General features: G+C 40.2%; 1 protein-coding gene and 1 long non-coding RNA gene across 5 annotated transcripts in view; one reads left to right on the top strand and one right to left on the bottom strand.

Moving 5' to 3' along the window:
• Positions 1 to 526: 526 nt before the first annotated feature.
• On the bottom strand, positions 527 to 11,161 carry LOC140489569 (uncharacterized). The gene is made up of 3 exons (XR_011963225.1): positions 11,032 to 11,161; positions 10,689 to 10,812; positions 527 to 1,028 (listed from the first exon to the last, which is right to left on the bottom strand). It is a non-coding gene; the product is annotated as an uncharacterized lncRNA (long non-coding RNA).
• Positions 11,162 to 11,322: 161 nt separating this feature from the next.
• LOC140489493 (MOB kinase activator 3B) overlaps positions 11,323 to 19,069 on the top strand; it is a 168,165-nt gene continuing 160,418 nt past the window's right edge. The window contains exons 1-2 of one of the 4 annotated variants that reach the window (XM_072589016.1): positions 11,323 to 11,426; positions 13,188 to 13,271. The gene's annotated coding sequence lies outside the window, so the exon portion shown is untranslated. Of the gene's footprint in view, positions 11,427 to 11,465; positions 11,508 to 11,545; positions 11,662 to 13,187; positions 13,272 to 18,402; positions 18,546 to 19,069 lie in introns of those variants that run through there. The other 3 variants (XM_072589018.1, XM_072589017.1, XM_072589015.1) reach the window with 3 other exon arrangements.

Raw genomic sequence — 19,069 nt, 5'->3', positions numbered from 1 at the left:
TCCTTGTGGCACATCACAGGCGTTCAGTCTGAAAAGCAACCCTCTACCACTATGCTGTCTCCTACCTTCAAGACAATTTTGAATCCTTTCAATTCCTAACATGTTAAGTGATTATAACATATGAACATTTTTTCGACTGCAACATCATCCTGTCACATGTAAAAATACTGGGAATTATCTCATGATGGCAGTCTCAATAGAATTTGCTGCGCATTTTATTACTTAGCAATTTGTCAGTCCTTAACCTGCAGCTTCAGAATGATTGCTACTTTGTGACTTGCAATGATGGTTTTCCTTTAAATATCAAAATCACTTCTGTGTTGGGAAAGAGCTTAATATGCATTATATGAACACTGAAGTTTCAAAATATCACATTTAAGTTGAAGGAGCTCTTAGCTTTTAATACAGTAACTTCTTAACCTTTTTATACTGTTGTTGGGCTGATGCTACTTCAATGAGTGTGCAAAGGAGACAATGCTCTCAAAAAACAGAGAAAAAGGAATCAGAATAATGCTACCAGCTGATAATTTACTACATCTGTATTTAATTATAATTTCCTTTTAGATATGCTGTCACTTTTGTTTCATCTGACAGCTGTAAATTATTTATTTCCTCTAACTTTTCTATCCTGTCTTCTTCCTTTCATCCAGTCAGCATGTTCTTTTTCTAGAATTTTTGTGAAAGTACTGCACTTCTGTAGAAGCATTTTATTTCACTTTCCTGTTCTCTTTAGATTTTCTTTCATTTTTCAGAAGTCTAGGTCCCTTTTTAGGATATCCCTGGCTATGTCTCGAAGATTCTTAAATCAAAAATTGTTGGAAACATTCAGCAATTCTGGCAGTATCAGTATTCTGAAGAACAGTTCTGCAGAAGAGAACCCGAAACTCTGCTTTCTCTCCACAGATGTTGTCAGACCCGCGGAACTTTTACAGCAATTTCTGATTTTTTTCTGATTTCCTGCATTTGCAGTTCTTTGGAGGTTTTTTCTCATAGATTCCCAGTTGATAGATGCTGTAAAATACCACCACCTGTAGAAAGAAAAGAAACAGCACTCCAGTTTATGTAATGTTTTCCATGTTCTCAGAATTTCTCAAAGTGTTTTACAATCAATAAACTATTTTGGAAGTGTAATAATGTGGAGAACACAACAGCCAGTTTGCAATGGAAAAGTAGGTAAATGCCAACTAAATTGATTTTCTCAGCACGTTTTGGCAACACATAATTAAGTACCATTGTTCATTTATCACAATATCAATAACTTGCATTTAATGTAGTAAAATATCCCATGGTGTTTCACACAAGCAATTATCTAACAAACTCAAAATTATAGCCAAGGCTGATGATGAAAAGGTAGGGTACTAATTTCAGACTGAAAGGAGGAATGCAAGCTACGAAGGCAGAGATTTAAGGAATGAACTTCAGAGCTTAGAGCCCAGGCAGCTGAAGTTCCGCCACTGATGTTAATGTGATTAAAGTTGAGAATGCACAAGAGATTATTTGTGTAAAAAAGTTGAATTATCTTACTAAGTAGAAAGGATTTACAGCACTGGTTAACCCAAATCTGACCCATCTGGACAATCTTAAAAATCAAGACATATCTAATTCTATTCCTAATACTCCTAATTTGCTTTTGCAAAAAAAATGATTCTCAAGTTCTTGAATTTGCCAATGAAATTTTCTTCCATACAGATCCTACTCTTTCAAATTGTTAAACATAAACATTGTTTTTCCCTTCTCTTCTCTAACTCAGTGTCTTTCTTTCTAATGGTCATCTGAGTTTTGCAGCTATGAACTTGATATGTTGGTAAGGTCTTTTTAAATACCGCCAATCTCCTTAGTTCTGCAAAAATATATGTGTGTGATTGTGCAATTATTTTTATTTCTTATTATAATTTGTAACATCATAAATACATATTTTAAAAGTTAATTTTTAATACTTATTGTTCATGGAATGTAAGGTTTCACATTCTAGTTATTGTGCAATTGCTCATCTTCAGTCCTTTCTAAAATACATGACAGGAAAAGATTACTAAGACAATTGCCCAAGTTGTCTCAGTGGTGCATATTTCACTGCCCTGAGTTATGTAGTCTTATTAAAAATGATTTCCTATGTGTAATTATTCATGACACAGTCATGATTGTACTTGTGATAATAGAGTGCCTATCCCAAGCTCTAACGTAATTAGGCAGGAAGAGCTGCAGGGAGGTTTTGAGGCTGAAGCCACTGTGGATCTTGATATCCATTTGTTTAGTAGGATGTTGCACTGAAACTTAACTACTCCTTTGCAAATTTTCTAAAATGAATCAGCAATGTTTATATTCACCAACTCAACTAAATAGCATGCAAGCATCACAGTATAATAGTCCAATTTTTTTCCATTTTGCATCTTTTGCTACTTCGGTGGACTGTCAACGAATGCTATCAATTTCAGAAATGATAAGTTCATACTACCTCCAGTGGACTTCCACACTATTCAAATGGGAGCAAGGCCCACACTGAGGATTCTGACAGGAACTGCAGGGACAAAACATCTTCCATAGATGGGGTAAAACCAGGGTAACTGAAAGTGTGTATGACCTTGGCCTTGGAGATCATGGCATCTCATAGCAAGAAGGAAGAGACATTTCATCTCAGGAGTAAACACTATAGATCCCACCTTTTGAATGTAGGCTGTCTTTTGTGAACCCTGTTTGGGTAGCTGTGGGTTCCAACGATGGGGTGATGAACTGGGGTCAAAGGATTGTTTACAAGTGAAGCTTATTGGTGTGACTGGTCTTCAGTTATCAGTGAGCAAGAATTCTCTGGTTACCAACAAGCATGTGATTGCTTGTTAGGTAGCTGGGCTGCGAAATAAGACAGCAACAAGCTTTGTCATGCCAAAACAAAAGCTGGCAGGTCTTCAGCAGCCAAAATCTCTCACAGTTCTCTCCCTTAAATCACTCTAAACCTGAGAAAACCATTTTATTTTTCTTTCAGCAGATGCTGCACTTTGTCACATAGAATCGGATAAGTCAGGGAACTGTCATAAGTGAAGCAGACATCTTCTGCCTCTTGCAAACCAATGCAAGCAAAAGAAGGCTGAAAAGAAATCTTTGGATCAGCAAGAAGCCAAACCAACGAATTTTGTGACAAAGACTACAGAACTGGTTTTCCAGTTTCCCTGTGCCCATATGGTTTTCCCCCTTGTTTGAATGTATGTGCAAGGGAAGGTTTATCTGGGGTTTAGAATTTTAATTTGTAGAGTTTACTTAACTGTTACCTGTAGCTAGAATCTAATTATCTGTCATAAATAGGGATTCTTGATCAGGACAGAATCCTTGTCTGAACTCTTTATCAATCTGGGTCTGAAAATCAGGTAGTTTGTGGATTTTAAAAACTTTAGTGATGACTCTGGGAATAACAGGACTTGATTTCCAGTGTGCTACCCCAGTGAGTCATGACAACTGCAGAATTCCAGCTCCTTGAGTTAGGAGGTTTCTGCATACCTCCATACTCTTACTTCCAAATCTTCCATCGTCTCTTCTGACATGCTGCCCATACTTCAATTTCCATTTCTTATTCCCTTCATGTTTTCTGCTCCTTTCTCTTCCCACCTCTCTATCTTGTTGCTTCCACCTCCTTCCTTCCCCTTACCCTCTGTCTTACATGGATCCAACTATCTTTTGTGCTCTACATTGTTTGGCCTGAACATTGCATCTTAGAAGTTCAGTCCTGAAATAGGACAATGCAGCCAGTGAACTAGCATCGCAATAACTCATCTTAAAAATATTCCATCATGCAGTTGGTTTTTGTACTTCATGATTTAGAAAAACTATTCTGTGGCTGTCCAGTGTGTGGCTTCCCATCGTTCACTAATGGTGTAGTGCTTGTTAAATCACATTGAGTGCTTGATATCCAAAATTCACATTCTTCAAAATTTGTGTAGTTCAACCAAAGCATGGTAATATCAATACCTCATTATTTGCTCGAATGAAAGGCTCAAAGGGGATTGGAACATGGGTAAAGGACATAGCTCAAAAAGCCTTGGCTTCCCACTGATAGCCCACTTCTAGAATAGATTTCTTAGTTATTAGTGGATATTTTCCATCTCCCCAATAATTGTCTCACCTATTTTATTGTTGAAATGTATGGCACTAGAAAATACACAGCAGATCAGGTAGCATTCGAGGAGTAGAAGAGTCGACATTTTGGACATAAGCCTTTCACCTGTTTTATTCTCCACATGTGAAACATTTGCTTGTTGAAAAAATAACATCAATACTCCATTATTGATAGTTAACTATACCATTTATATTTAAGTAGCGAAAAGTGTGGTGCTGGAAAAGCACAGCAGGTCAGGCACCATTCGAGGAGAATTGATGTTTCGGACATAAGCCCTTCATCAGAAATACATATATTTAAGTAGCCTATCTTTGAATTACATTGTTATGTTAATGCCTTCCTTTGAAAGATGCTTCTCATCTGGCCTGAACTACCTTGCACCAAAAAAAAAACAAAAGTATGTCAGTATAGCAAGTTTATTATTTCATCAATAAGTCCCATTATTATTTCATATCTACTTTTTAAATACTTGTCATTCTTGTCCTAGAAGTACGCAATGAAGCCACTGGCACACAGTAGGATTTAACAAACATCAAAGACAATAAATGATCAATTAAAATGCCTCTTGCAATGTTGAGGAAAAATGTTGTCTTGGAGTCCAGGAATGTTTTGAACAGTGCTACACAGCTTGAATGCCTACCTGAAAAATATTCAACATTTCATCCAAGGTGGCAGTTCCAATAACACAGAACTCCTTCAGAGCTGGAAGACCTGGAACGTGAGCTTATGGACAAAAGGTGTGACTTCAAAGATAAACTGACGATTGAAGAAAGCACTTAATGCATGATAGGATTGGAAGAAACTCAGCATTGTGAGCTTTGTGCATTACCAAGGGGACGATATATGTCAGACAAAATGTATATATATGGTATTATTCAATTGAGCATAAATGATTATAAATTTTATTCATACTTATCTAATATTAACAGTGACATGATATTTACAAAGACATAAAATGAACTAATAGATAAAAATCAGTTTTAGAGAATGAATAAAGTAAGTTGGCAATTTCAAGGCATTATGACTTGATTGACATGCTGCCTTAAATGTTCTGTAATTTATTATAGTCCAGTCTCTTTGGTCTTTTACAGCAATTTTGAATGTAATTACTACCAAGATTCAAGTATAACACAGACTGTAAGGGACAAAATTTTGTCAGATATTAATGCATGCTCTTTCTACCAATTTGGATCTAATCCTTGAAACATTCAATCTTCCAATTTAACAATATCAATTAAGTAGCAACCTTAGTAGCAATGTAAAGATAAGAGAAAATTTGGAGGCCAATGGGCTGAGAAGTGGCAGATGGATTTTAATTCAGATAAATGCGAGGTGCTGCTTTTTGGGAAAGCAAATCCTAACAGGACTTATACACTTAATGGTAAGGTCCTAGGGTGTGTTGCTAAACAAAGAGACCTTGAAGTGCAGGTTCATAGCTCCTTGAAAGTGGACTCGCAGGTAGATAGGATAATGAAGGCGGCGTTTGGTATGCTTTTCCTTTATTAGTCAGAGTATTGAGTTGGGAGGTCATATTGTGGCTGTACAGGACATTGCTGAACAGGCTGGGGCTGTTTTCCCTGGAGCGTCAGAGGCTGAGGGGTGACCTCATAGAGGTTTACAAAATCATGAGGGGCATGGATAGGATAAATAGGCAATTTTTTTTCCCTGGGGTGAGGGAGCCCAGAGGTAGAGGGCATAGGTTTAGGGTGAGAGGGGAAAGATATAAAAGAAACATAACGGGCAATCTTTTCACACAGAGGGTGATACGTGTATGGAATGAGCTGCCAGAAGAAGTGGTGGAGGCTGGTACAATTGCAACATTTAAAAGGCATTTGGATGGGTATATGAATAGGAAGAGTTTGGAGGGATATGGGCAGGGTGCTGGCAGGTGGGACTAGATTGGATTGGGATATCTGATCAGCATGGATGGGTAGGACTGAAGTGTTTGTTTCCATGACTCAATTTGAAGAAGACAGTGAATTGCAGAATTCATGATGATTTTAACTGATGGAATGTATTTCCTCTGTCCTAATGCAACAGTTTAAATAGATGATGCCTTTCTCTGTTTGCTGATGAGATGTGAGGGTCATGGTGGCAAGAAGCATTTATTACTAAATCCTAAATGCTCTTGCAAAGATGATGGTAAGCTGCAGCTTTGTACCATTGAATTCCTTCTGCTACAATACACCCAATAGTGCTGTTAAGTACGGATAGGTAAGTCATTCCGGAAATTCAACACCATGTCAGTGATGGAACAGCAATATAGTTCCAACTTAGAAAGGTATGCGACTTAAGAGGGGAACTTGGAGTTGGACATGCTTCCAGGTGTCTGCTGTCCTGTTCTTCTTACAAAGACGGTAATGTCTTTGTAATGAGATGTCTTTGTAATGTCTTTGTTATGTACAATGAGATAGGTATGAATGGGAAAAAAAACATTTAATGGAGAAATCTGGGCCACTGATGACTTGCTTAATGATCTTATACTGACTGTATTGACCAAATGAGTTAACAGAACTGGCTCAGAAACCTTCTAACACAATGAGTTGGAATTCTGCAGTTACCATGACTCACTGGGGTAGTGCATTGGAAAATCAAATTCTGGCCAACATCAAGAGTACATTTTCTGATTAGAAGTTATAATCAACACTTCCTCAATTTTTGGTGGTACCTTGATGTAGTCATATGAAGTGTTCAGAGGCATCAGAAGATGTGACTGTTACTATGGATTGAAACCTACATTTTTTTTCCCCCTAAGTCTGAATGGTGCAAAGTTTTTGGAGTGTTTCTCAACATGAGGCCTAACAAATTCTCTTGCCCTATCTTAGGAAATTTGCTTCATTAAATAATTACCATATCCCTATGGTGTCTCTCCTTTCTGATTTTCAGTCGAAAGTGTGGTGCTGGAAAAGCACAGGAGGTCAGGCAGGATCCGAGGAGCAGGAGAAACAATGTTTTGGGCATAAGCTCTTCATCAGGAATGAGGCTGATGAAGGGCTATTGCCTGAAACGTCGATTCCCCTGCTCCTTGGATGCTGCCCAACCTGCTGTGCTTTTCCAGCACCACACTCTTGACTCTGATCTCCAGCAGCAACAGTCCTCACTTTCTTCTTTCTGATTTTCACCCCATCTTACCACACGCCATTCCCTGAATTACTTGCCATTTAGTGGATATCTGCCTTGGATGCACTCAAGGAGTTCATTCAAGGATGCATCCCTTGCATCCATGCCATTTTTTAAAAGCCTGTTGCGCACCTGGACAAGCACTAACATTCAGAAGCTGCCCTGCTCATTGATGACAGAATCGCAACATGGCAGAGAAGCGGAAAAGGATAAAATGTTTTTCCAACAAGGACTGAGACATAGTACAAGAGGAGTCCTCTTCCTGGAGGATTGCCAGAAGAGGTTGTGCCACCTGACCCTGGAATATGAAGTGACCATGCCTGTTGTGATCTTACACTGCATCTACCCCCACCTGCTTTGAAGTCAGGGTGCTCTTGCCCTTGGACAAAGCCCCTCCCACAATTCACTCTTCACAATAATGGTTCACATTATCCCCCGTTGCATATCCTTTTTGTCCTCTGTGCTGTGCTCATGCCCAGAGTCTGTCACTCCTAGTCCTAATGACTAAACTGCTGAGTCTCATTAATACAGCTACAACTACTTGACACCCATTTGGCCCTTAGTTTTTTTGTAAAGATCCAATGGATTGACTGTAATCTGATCTCTTGACTGACATGAGCGGAAAACTCCGTTCAGGCCAAATGCAGATCTCTGACCATTTCCTATGAATCCATGTATCTCCCTAATGCTTTAGCCCTATTCTCTGGATTTGGTACTACAGAGGCAATGGACTAACCATGATCTAGTCCTGGGACTTTAGAGACATAGGCTTTCTGACTGTGACCACTCTGACCAGAAGTCTGACCATGGCTGATGCCTTTGACTTACTGTGCCAGAACCTGAAGTCCATTGTTGCCTCCATGGACTTCAGTGAAGGCTACCTTCTAAGAGTTGAGTACATGGCCGCCTGCTTAACACACATTAAGTATATTTGTTGCGTAGTGTCCTGGCATATGGAGCAGGTGTGAGATTGATGTAGCTATATATGCTGCTCCTAATCTGAGGACAGCTTGAAAACAATGCAAGTTGCCTGTTTGTGTGTCTGTGCTTTTTGACTTGAGGTAACATCTCCCTGAGGTAACAGTGGCTGAAGGACCTGAACTTAAGGGAATTTGTATTTGCCAGGATTTGGTGTTGGAGAGACTGTTAGGTCTGAAGGTTGATAAGTCTCCGGGACCTGATGGCCTGCATCCCAGGGTACTGAAGGAGGTGGCTCGGGAAATCGTAGATGCGCTGGTGATTATTTTCCAGAGTTCAATAGAATCGGGGTCGGTTCCTGAGGATTGGAGGGCGGTTAATGTTGTGCCACTTTTTAAGAAGGGTGGGCGGGAGAAAGCAGGAAATTATAGACCAGTTAGTCTGACCTCAGTGGTGGGAAAGATGCTGGAGTCTATTATAAAGGATGAAATTACGGCACATCTGGATAATAGTAACAGGATAGGACAGAGTCAGCATGGATTTATGAAGGGGAAATCATGCTTGACTAATCTTCTTGAATTTTTTGAGGATGTAACTCGGAAGATGGACGAGGGAGATCCAGTGGATGTAGTGTACCTGGACTTTCAGAAAGCTTTTGATAAAGTCCCACACAAGAGGTTAGTGAGTAAAATTAGGGCGCACGGGATTGGGGGCAAAGTACTAGATTGGATAGAGAATTGGTTGGCTAATAGGAAACAAAGGGTAGTGATTAACGGCTCCATTTCGGAATGGCAGGCAGTGACCAGTGGGGTACCGCAGGGATCCGTGCTGGGACCGCAGCTTTTTACAATATATGTAAATGATATAGAAGTTGGTATCAGCAATAACATTAGCAAATTTGCTGATGACACAAAGCTGGGTGGTAGGGTGAAATGTGATGAGGATGTTAGGAGATTACAGGGTGACCTGGACAAGTTAGGTGAGTGGGCAGATGCATGGCAGATGCAGTTTAATGTGGATAAATGTCTGGTTATCCACTTTGGTGGCAAGAACAGGAAGGCAGATTACTACCTCAATGGTATCAAATTAGGTAAAGGGGCTGTTCAGAGAGATCTGGGTGTTCTTGTCCACCAGTCAATGAAGGCAAGCATGCAGGTACAGCAGGTCGTGAAGAAGGCTAATAGCATGCTGGCCTTCATAACAAGAGGGATTGAGTATAGAAGCAAAGAGGTACTTCTGCAGCTGTACAGGGCCCTGGTGAGACCACACCTGGAGTACTGTGTACAGTTCTGGTCTCCAAATTTGAGGAAAGACATTCTGGCTATTGAGGGAGTGCAGCGTAGGTTCACGAGGTCAATTCCTGGAACGGCAGGATTGCCTTACACGGAAAGACTGAAGCGACTGGGCTTGTATACCCTTGAGTTTAGAAGACTGAGAGGGGATCTGATTGAAACGTATAGGATTATGAAAGGACTCGACACTCTGGCAGGAGGGAACATATTTCCGTTGATGGGGGAGTGCCGAACCAGAGGACACAACTTAAAAATACGGGGTAGACCATTTAGGACAGAGATGAGGAGAAACTACTTCACCCAGAGAGTGGTGGTTGTGTGGAATGCTCTGCCCCAGAGGGCAGTGGAGGCCCAGTCTCTGGATTCATTTAAGAAAGAATTGGATAGAGCTCTTAAAGATAGTGGAGTCAAGGGGTATGGAGATAAGGCTGGAACAGGATACTGATTAGGAATGATCAGCCATGATCATATTGAATGGCGGTGCAGGCTTGAAGGGCAGAATGGCCTACTCCTGCATCTATTGTCTATTGACTTGGCAAGACAAGACAAGGCACAGTTACCATGAGCATGTGAGTAGGTGATAAGTGAATGAATGCTGACAGGGCAAGTGAGCATCCCTTTGATGCAGCCTGGTCTGGTCTGTAAGCTAAGTGCCTCCCCCTGTGTACAAATTATCCTTGATACAGCCTTTTAATGCTAGTTGTGGTAAGTCTAGCAATGTGAGTCTGAATAGTATGATGGTAGACTAGTTCTGGATGCCACTGTCCATGAAGGAGGAGTGCATACACATGGTGACATGCTTCGTGCCCTGATATGTTGTTGGTGTCTACTACTGAGGTGACTTGGAGCAAGCAGCAAGCTGAATCTTTAAGCTATGATCTCCAGATTCCTGGTTGGGTTTTCCTGACATATATCTTGTGTCACAAGTTTGATAAGATAGGAGTCTGAATATTAATCAGAGTGACTTGTGGCCTTAACAAGGTGTTCAACAAGCACCATCAATTGGCATCTCTCCACTGCCGAGTGACAGTTTTGCCATGCTACTTGTGAATAGCATAAAAGATGGAGAGAGATTATCTCGAGATGTGTCTTTATAAGATATCTCGCCCTAGACCAAACACTGAGACCACTATAAGATTGTGACTTATGTACCTGTAAAAAAAATCTTGTTATGGTAAGGATGGTCATGAAAGCAATCATCGATTGTTGTAGAACACATTTAGTTCATTTTTGCATAGGAAATCTGCCATCCTTACCTGGTCTGGCCTGTATGTGACTCCAGACTCACAGCAATGTGGTTGCCTCTCAACTGCTCTCTGAAAGAGCTGAGCAAGTCACTCAGCTCAAGACAATTGGGGATGGACAACAAATGTCCACATCCTATGAAAGAATAAAGAAAATAAAGCGCGGCATTTCAAAAAAAGTCTTATTTTGAGAAAACATAGGCAGATACTTTTACATAATTGTTACTTAGATAGATAAAACAGTGAAAGCCAAGTACACATGGACATAAATCTGAATTATGTGACTGCCCAAAGTAAGTTTTCTATTTGCGTTAAGAAATTAAAGCGAAACCCACAATACTTTAATTTTACTTACTAATCGCTGAACAGATCTGAGTGTGACAGTTCGAGTCCTGAGCCAAGTCAAACTGAACTTGTTTATTTTGTATGGTCTGCCTGCCACATGTTTTCTATCATTTCTGTTTTGGTACAGTTATTGTTCCCATGGAGTGCGATGATGTCTCACTCACTTCCTGTAGGTGTCTGTTGTGGAGCTCAGCTGGTCACGTTACTCTCCCTCTCAGTTTATTTCAGTTTCCCGGAACATAAGTCACTTCGCAAGTTCAGAGCTTCTGTCGAGGGGTTTAAACTTGTGTCCGTCCATATTCTCTGTCTCCGGAGCGAATTAGTGGAGAAGGGGAGTGGAGCTTCATCTTCCCATGTGATAGTGAAAGGGAACGTCAGATGATCTTATAAATTGGAAAGACCAATGTAAGTTGTTACAGGGAACGCGCTATATCGACCAGAACACCGCCCGTGTTGCGATTCCCCTTTACATTCCACTGAGGGAAGGTGAGTCGAGGATCAGAGACAGCACAAGTGCGCAGCTGAGCAATGGCCAGAATCTGAGACAGACATCTATCTCAGAATTGGTTACAAGATGAGTGTTGTGTATGTATATATGAAATGGCCTCTTGCCACTAGTACAGCTATCCGGACAAAAAAGGTAACGGTCACTGCATCTCTTATTTTTCATATTGAACTATCGGGCATATAATGCAGCCTTCACTTTCCCTTGCATCCTCTGCTCACAGTTTTCAGTGTCTGGGAATATCCCAGATAGATGCTTTCCCAGCTGGAGACATTTTGTGGAGAAGAGCTGAATCCAGACTTTGCCATTTTCTGGATTTGCTCTAAAGCATTCTGGTTCTGTAATTACTGTTTAGCAGTAAGTAATACTGAGCTTTTCCTATTCAATTTATATAACTGCCATAAATGCAAACAACCCTTTTTGCCTCCTTTCTCAGCCCCAAGAGCCCAAGACTTCTGGTCTTATAATTCTGACCACTGGTCTGGGGATTTAAGGACTGTCTCCAGGATGCTCCAGCCAAGGTCAGCAAATAGCTTTGAACAATTATTTCAGACAATTTGTTCTTGTCCTGTCCATGTGCCTGTCTTCAGGATGAATTGATGTTTCTCATACTTTTATGAAGTCCAAAGTTCATAGAATCATATAAGACTGTATGAGACCTTATGGCCCATCACATCAGTGGTAGGCTTCTTGTAGAGTTATTTATTGCACTATATTCTAGATTATACCTGCATAAAAGAACATCCTAATGCCACCTTTGTAGCTCCTTCCTTATTACTGGAATAACTTCACTCATTCATTAGATATTTATATCACATTAGTTAATTTTAACTCACTTGGTGAAGGATAAGAATTGTGTGGCTCCATCTAAAGGACCTGCTTCTTGACCAACAGAAAGCATAATGTATATGTCCAAAATCCATAAGATCACCAGGAGCAATGTCTCTGCTTGCTTATACTCAGAGGTATTCCTGCAGGATTGTGGAATGTGAGCATAGCAAGAAGGCTTTGCAGAGATCTTTGGCACTGTACAACCTCTGAGAGGCTTCTCCTTATCTGCTTTTGTAATTGTGGTGGGAGACCATCAACTACATTGCTTCTCCAGGGCTTTCATCAATGGAGAACATTACAAATATTATAATATTGTTGTGCAGTAGAGTCAATTGGAATAACGGTTTAACATGGAAATAAATATTTAGTTTATATTAGATTCATTACAGTATGGAAACGTGCCCTTCGGCCCAACAAGTTCACACCAACCGTCCAAAGAGTAACCCACCCAGACCCATTCCCCTACATTTACCCCTGACTAACACAACTATTGGCAATTTAGCATAGCCAATTCACCTGACCAGCACATCTTTGGAATTTGGGACAAAACTGGAGCATCTGGAGGAAACCCACAGAGACACGGGGAGAACGTGGGAACTCTACACAAACAGTCACCCAATGCAGGAATTGAACCCAGGTCCCTGATGCTGTGAGGCAGCAGTGCTAACCACTGAGCGACCATGCCACCCTATGCTATATAGGTCATGCTATATAGATCATATAACATTTTCTTGTGTTTCCTAAACATTGTATGATATTCAATATGAAAATACCAATGATCTGATCGAAAGCAGAGCTGTGAAAGTTTGTATATGTCTCTTGTGCCCTAGAAATGAATGTAATGTTCCAGACATCTGCCCAATGCCCTGCTGAGCTTCAGTATGACATCTCCAAATGTAAACACAACTGAAAAGGTAATATAACTCAGTATCCAGATATTCTTGTTCTTTTAACATTTAATTAACTTTTCAAAATTTTGATAAACAATTTAATTGCTGGTCTGTGTGTGTAATGGTCAATGCTACATAATTGGAATATTATATTAGCCATATCTTTAGTTTCATATTTAATGAGACCATCTAGAATTTGGTTGATGTTAACTAGACTTTCTCCTCCTTTGGGCGTTTTCCTGTGATTAAAATAAACTTGTGGTCATGACTGACTAAGCCAGTATTTTTGTTAATCTTTAATTGCCCTTGAGAAGGTGGTAGTGGGAATTACCTTATTGACCTATTGCAGTATTTGCAGTACATATGTGTACTGGTAGGGAGGGACTTCCAGGATTTTAACCCAGCAATGATAAAGGAGTGATGCTGTATTTCCAAGTTAAGATGGTTTGTAATTCAAAGGAGAACATGAAGTTGGTGATGTTTCCACTCATCTGCTGCCCTTGCAGGTGTTAGAAGCTGCTGTAGAAAAAAACCTTGACAAGTGCCTCCAATTCACTTTGCAGATGGTGTACACTGCTGTCATTATGATGGTGGAGTGAGTGAATGTTGAATTTGGTGTTTGGGATGCAATCAAGTGGATTACTTTGTTCTTGATGATATTGAGCTTCCTGAATGTTGTTGGAGCTGCACACATCCAGACGAGTATTCCATCACATTCCAGAATGGCGTGGTGGACAGTCTTTAGGGAGTCAGAAGATGAATCGCTTGCAGCAGTATAGCAGCTGACATGATTTTGCAGCTACAGCATTTATATGACTGGTTCAATTCAGTTTCTGGTCAATGGTAATCACTGGGATGTTACTGATAATGGTTTCAATGATAGTTATGCCAATGATTTGTCAAAGGGAGGTAAATAAACTTACCCTTACTTACTGGGGATTGCCAGAGCCATGCACTTGTCTGGTGCAATTGTTGTTTGTGTAGCTGTCCAATACAAATTTTGTCCAGATCTAGCTGTATATGAGTATGGACTGCTTCAGTATCTGAGCAGTTGCAAATGATGCTGACCATTGTTCAATCATCAGCACACATCCGTATCGCTGACCTTGTAATGGAGTGAAAGTAATTAATTAAAAGCTGAAGATGGTTGGGCCTAGCACACTACTCTGAAGAAGTACAGTGATGTCTTTAGGCTTAAGATGTTTGGTCTTAAAAAAGCATAACCATCTTGCTTCATGCTAAATATGACTCCAACAAAATTGAATGGAACCCTGTTATAGATGTTGTTATAAAATTGTCTTATTAAAACTAATCATTTGCAGAATTTATCTGTATTTTAGTGTTTCCTGCTCAGTAAAAAAAATCACAAGCATCAACAACCAAATCAGCAGCTGATCTCAATGTCATGTGGTTACCAGGTAACATCCAGAATAACAGTCTATATCACCGCCCAACTGGAATGGCAATGTAGTTTGTTTCATAATTCAAAAATTATATCTAGAAAGCATTATTTTAAAATAGGGACATACTGTACCTAGGGAAATAGTTTATTTTGTAAGGAAAAAAATTTTATTTTATTCTTAAATGCACTTTCCTGTCTCTGCACGTTCTGAAGCTGGCAGCTATAATTAATTGAAAATCTTAACATAGATACAGGATGTTGCAATGGTTGCTACATTTCATCCTGCATAGAAACAAATGTAGACTTTGATACAAATTTCCAATAGGTCAGTCTAAACAGTTCAAGCGTAACTTAAAACAGTTTTAGGCAGTTGGTTGGATACATTTAACCAGTGGCTTGCTATCTCTGCCTTTTTGGTCATAACAGTGGAAGAGATACTGGAGGTAAAGATACTATTGTTGACAATCTACAGGCAGTCAGTGTTCTGGAAAAGTCTTGAGGAGCTGAGAAGGTGACAGAATGTTAAACCATTGTCTTCCAATCCTGTATTCATTTTGTGGTGAAGATATAGAACAATCAGTATCCACAAGCATCAAGTAATTTTCGTTTTTTGAAAACTAATATCACAAATTAACCAGAGAGCTCAGCTTGGAAACTGAAAACCCTGCAACTTCTCAACATGGCCACAGATTTTCTGTTTGTTTGTCATGTGAGACTGAAAATCTTCAAAATAATCCAACATTCTCAAAACAACTTTTGTCAGAGAAAAGAGCAACCGAAGAGCATATCTCCATATAGCAAAATTGTTGTGGGTGGCTTTGGGCAGCTCATTGAAGTCCTAATAGCTATTTGGTACTGGAGAGTGTGGTAAAATCCCCATAGAAACATTAGCTTGGTACAGCAGAGAAATATTTGAGCTTGGAAAAATGCAAGCACAGTGTTAGATAAATGAAGCTAGCTGTCTGCAATCATATCATTTGAATAGGTTTACAATTGTAGCCTCAGAGGTTTCAGAGAAATCTATGGGATCTATCTTGACTGTATATGTCATTTGAACGTTTTCTGTGGAATGTTTGACCACAGTTTGTCTGTTACTCTTCTTTACCTCATGTTAATTCTGGATGTTAGAGTATACATTTTGAGTATACACACATTGTGGATTTTTTTTAACTGTCTAATATTACATTCTGAAATGTATTTTGCTTGTTCAAAATCATGCAATATTGTGGTTTTATTTTCTTAGTAGGTATCTGAGATGAATAGAGGATGGAATAAAAGCTAGGGATAAGTTACTCACTGTCAGATCAGTACGTGTTCACACACCAGTAATGTTTTTCCTTCTCCCCAGCTGGCACCCCCTTCCCCAGAGTGGAGACTGAGTTGATCCTCTCTGCCATTGCTGTGTGCAGTTTTGCATAACATAATTTGCCAGTCCTGTTCCATTCCTTCACAAAACCATAACTCTTTGTATTCCTTACGTGCAAGAGCATGTGAAGGTCCCATGCTACAAAGCTTAGCAAATGTCCTGACCAACTTCCCTCCCCCAACTGACACCACCAAAAACAGATCAAATTATCATTTGTTTTGTTAGTTTTGGCATGTGTATAAATTTGATGACATATTTATCTACATCCCAGTCATTTCACTTCAAGCTTATTTGTTGTTTTGAGACCCACGTTAAAATATTGCATAGATAAAAACTTTCTGCTCTTCCTTCTTACTTTGCTCATGATTTTCGGTATCTCAATATTCATTGCCCGTTTTGGGTGATTCTTAAATAAATAAGTGAACATTGTTTTAAAATCCTGTTTTTTTGCTTCCGAATACAATGCAATATTTCAATACCTGCTAATGCTTGCACAGCTTGTCATCTCTGTTTGCTGCAAGATAATTCAAAATTTACATCTTTACCAATGCTCCAAGCAAAATTGTGTACTTTTTATTGCTGTTGGTTACATGTTGCCAAGGTAAAATGATTGCCATGGTTGACTGCCTAACACCATTCATTGCTACTCAAAAGTAAGTGAAGCATTTTGACACATTTATCACAGATCTGGCTACATTCTATTTAAGTGAAAATATTTTTCTCACCAAGGAGATGTTTTATCATTCAAAATGGAGCATTAAATAAAAGTGATGAAGTACTGATTCATTTTGGCTGAATAAATTTAATTCTATTTTATTGTTTGAGAATGTTGGATTATTTTGAAGACTTTCAGTAGCCACATGACATGTAAACAGAAAATCTGTGGCCATGATGTGAGGTTGCAGGGCTTGCAGTTTCCAAGCTGAGCTCTTTGATTAATTTGTGATGTTAGTTTCCATAGACAAATAACACTTGATGCTTGTGGATACTGATTGCTCTGCATCTTGACAACAAAATGAATACAGAATTGAAAGGCAATTGTTTCATTTGTTCCATGTCTTCCTTTCTATTTTTATTGGTTTTGAACTTTTTCAGCGATTGCCTACATTGAGTTGCTGTTGGGCGTTTTTCCTTGTCGAGAAATTGATTTTGTCAACATACTGTTCGTGGGTACAATTACTCGGTAATGCTAGTTGGAAAACTATTATACTTTTCATTGTCGATGCAAAACAGGGAGAAGCAGCTCCAAGATGCTCAGGAACTGACTGCGGCTAAGGGCTTTTCCATGAATGCTGCAGCTTCAAAGAAACCAAAAGCAGCGACGATGCTATTTTTAATTTGTAAATGATCTGTGCTGTGATGTGGCTTTTGGGTGTGTGGGGGCACTCCGGTGTAATTTCTCCCTTGTCCTAAAGGAGGCTCCAGAATACTTGGAGGCAGAAATGTAACTAATTCATTTCCCATATTGTAGAAGAGTGGTAACAGAGTTAGAATGCCATGTGAATACACTGATATAATTATGCTCTGTTTATGTAACGAAAGCACAGCAATGTGAACAAATGCAGTGACGGTCAGCTCGTACTGAGCATCACTCTCCTCCCTGACAATGGCCCATTTTTACGATCTTCAAAGGAGGCCATTTGGTTTCTGGTTCCTGTGTCGGTTTTCTGAAAGAGAATCTGCCCCGTTACCCCCTTCTTTAAATGACTTATCCAATATTCATTTACTTCTCTGTTCGACATTTTGACTCGAACCCTGATTCTGAGGAAGCTTTCCACGTCCTAAGAACTTTTTGCAGATGCAAACAGTATCCTCACCTCCCATTTGTCTCTGACAGATGGTCTTGAACCAAAGCCCTCTAGTTACAGTCTTGGAAGCCAGTATCAAACCCCCTAGTCGTTTTGCAGTCTCTCCGGAGCAGGTGTGCTGTCGTTTGAGTTCCTGGCTGACTTCAGTCAAAGCCAGGCTACATTGTGGAATCCACACTCCTCCAATATCAAATTGGTCAAAATAAAAAGACGTTCCCTCGTGGATAACCGCCGAATTTGATTCTTTGTAGCGCAGTACATTAAAAGTCTCATAAATACCTCGCCAGTGTTTGCCAGTAAGCAGACAACCATGCCAGGAGTCTGAGAGAGAGAGAGAGAGAGGGAGGCGGGGCGGACCTGCACTGGTTGGCGGTGCCTTCACACTGGCACATGGACTGAAATGCTGCTGTTGAATTTTGTGGACTCGGTTTGTTGCTCATTCTGCCTGAAAAGTGGAAGGCGGGCACATGCAGACACTGGGCACCCCTCCACCCACGCCTGCTTTTGGAAACCGCGCCCGTCTCCTGAAAGCATTGTCTGTTTCTCACAACCGTTGATCTTACACTTTAAGGGGCATTGAACTCAGCCCAACCCCCGGAGCAACGGGATGCTTATTAACTGAGCAGAGCGTTTCGGTTTTGCGGGTTATGCGAGACCTAAGGAATTGTCGCTGCTTTATCTTTGTTGGTTCATTAGTCCCGGTCTGTCTCACCTAAGAGGAGGTAAGAGGCCAGTCGGTGTTAATTGTGGTGCGCGGCTGCTTTTACTTGGAATAATCCGACTTGTGTTGTTCGGAAATTATAAACCACTGCACTTCAGTTCCCCCCAAAGCAGGAAGTTTTGGTTCCTGTTGAATGCCACATGTGAGAGGTAGTAACGCACTGGCTCTGTGTTATTTGTCTTTTGCAAACCGAACGTCTCAGCGGACTCCCTATTGTACTCTAGAGGCTAAAACAACAGCAGGGCATTCAGTGTTGGCTGGATCTAACATTGTTTTGCCTTTGATTTGTTGAAAGGGCGACATTGTCGCACAGATTTAGACTAAAATTTAACCTGATACGATTAATCGAGGGGGAGGGTCAGTGAATCACTTTGGAGGATATGATTTTTGAGAGATTGAGGCAATTACTTCATTAGACGGGCTGGCAGCTTGCCAGCTGCAGTGACTATCGCCGTGTGCTTCTGGCCTTTCTGACGGCAGATGGAAATTCTGACCCGTTTCTAAAACCTCACTCTCCGACCCGTT

The sequence above is a fragment of the Chiloscyllium punctatum genome, chromosome 2, assembly GCF_047496795.1.
Source record: "Chiloscyllium punctatum isolate Juve2018m chromosome 2, sChiPun1.3, whole genome shotgun sequence".
In the NCBI taxonomy this organism is placed as follows: Eukaryota; Metazoa; Chordata; class Chondrichthyes; order Orectolobiformes; family Hemiscylliidae; genus Chiloscyllium; species Chiloscyllium punctatum.
This window is presented reverse-complemented; position numbering and strand designations above follow the sequence as displayed.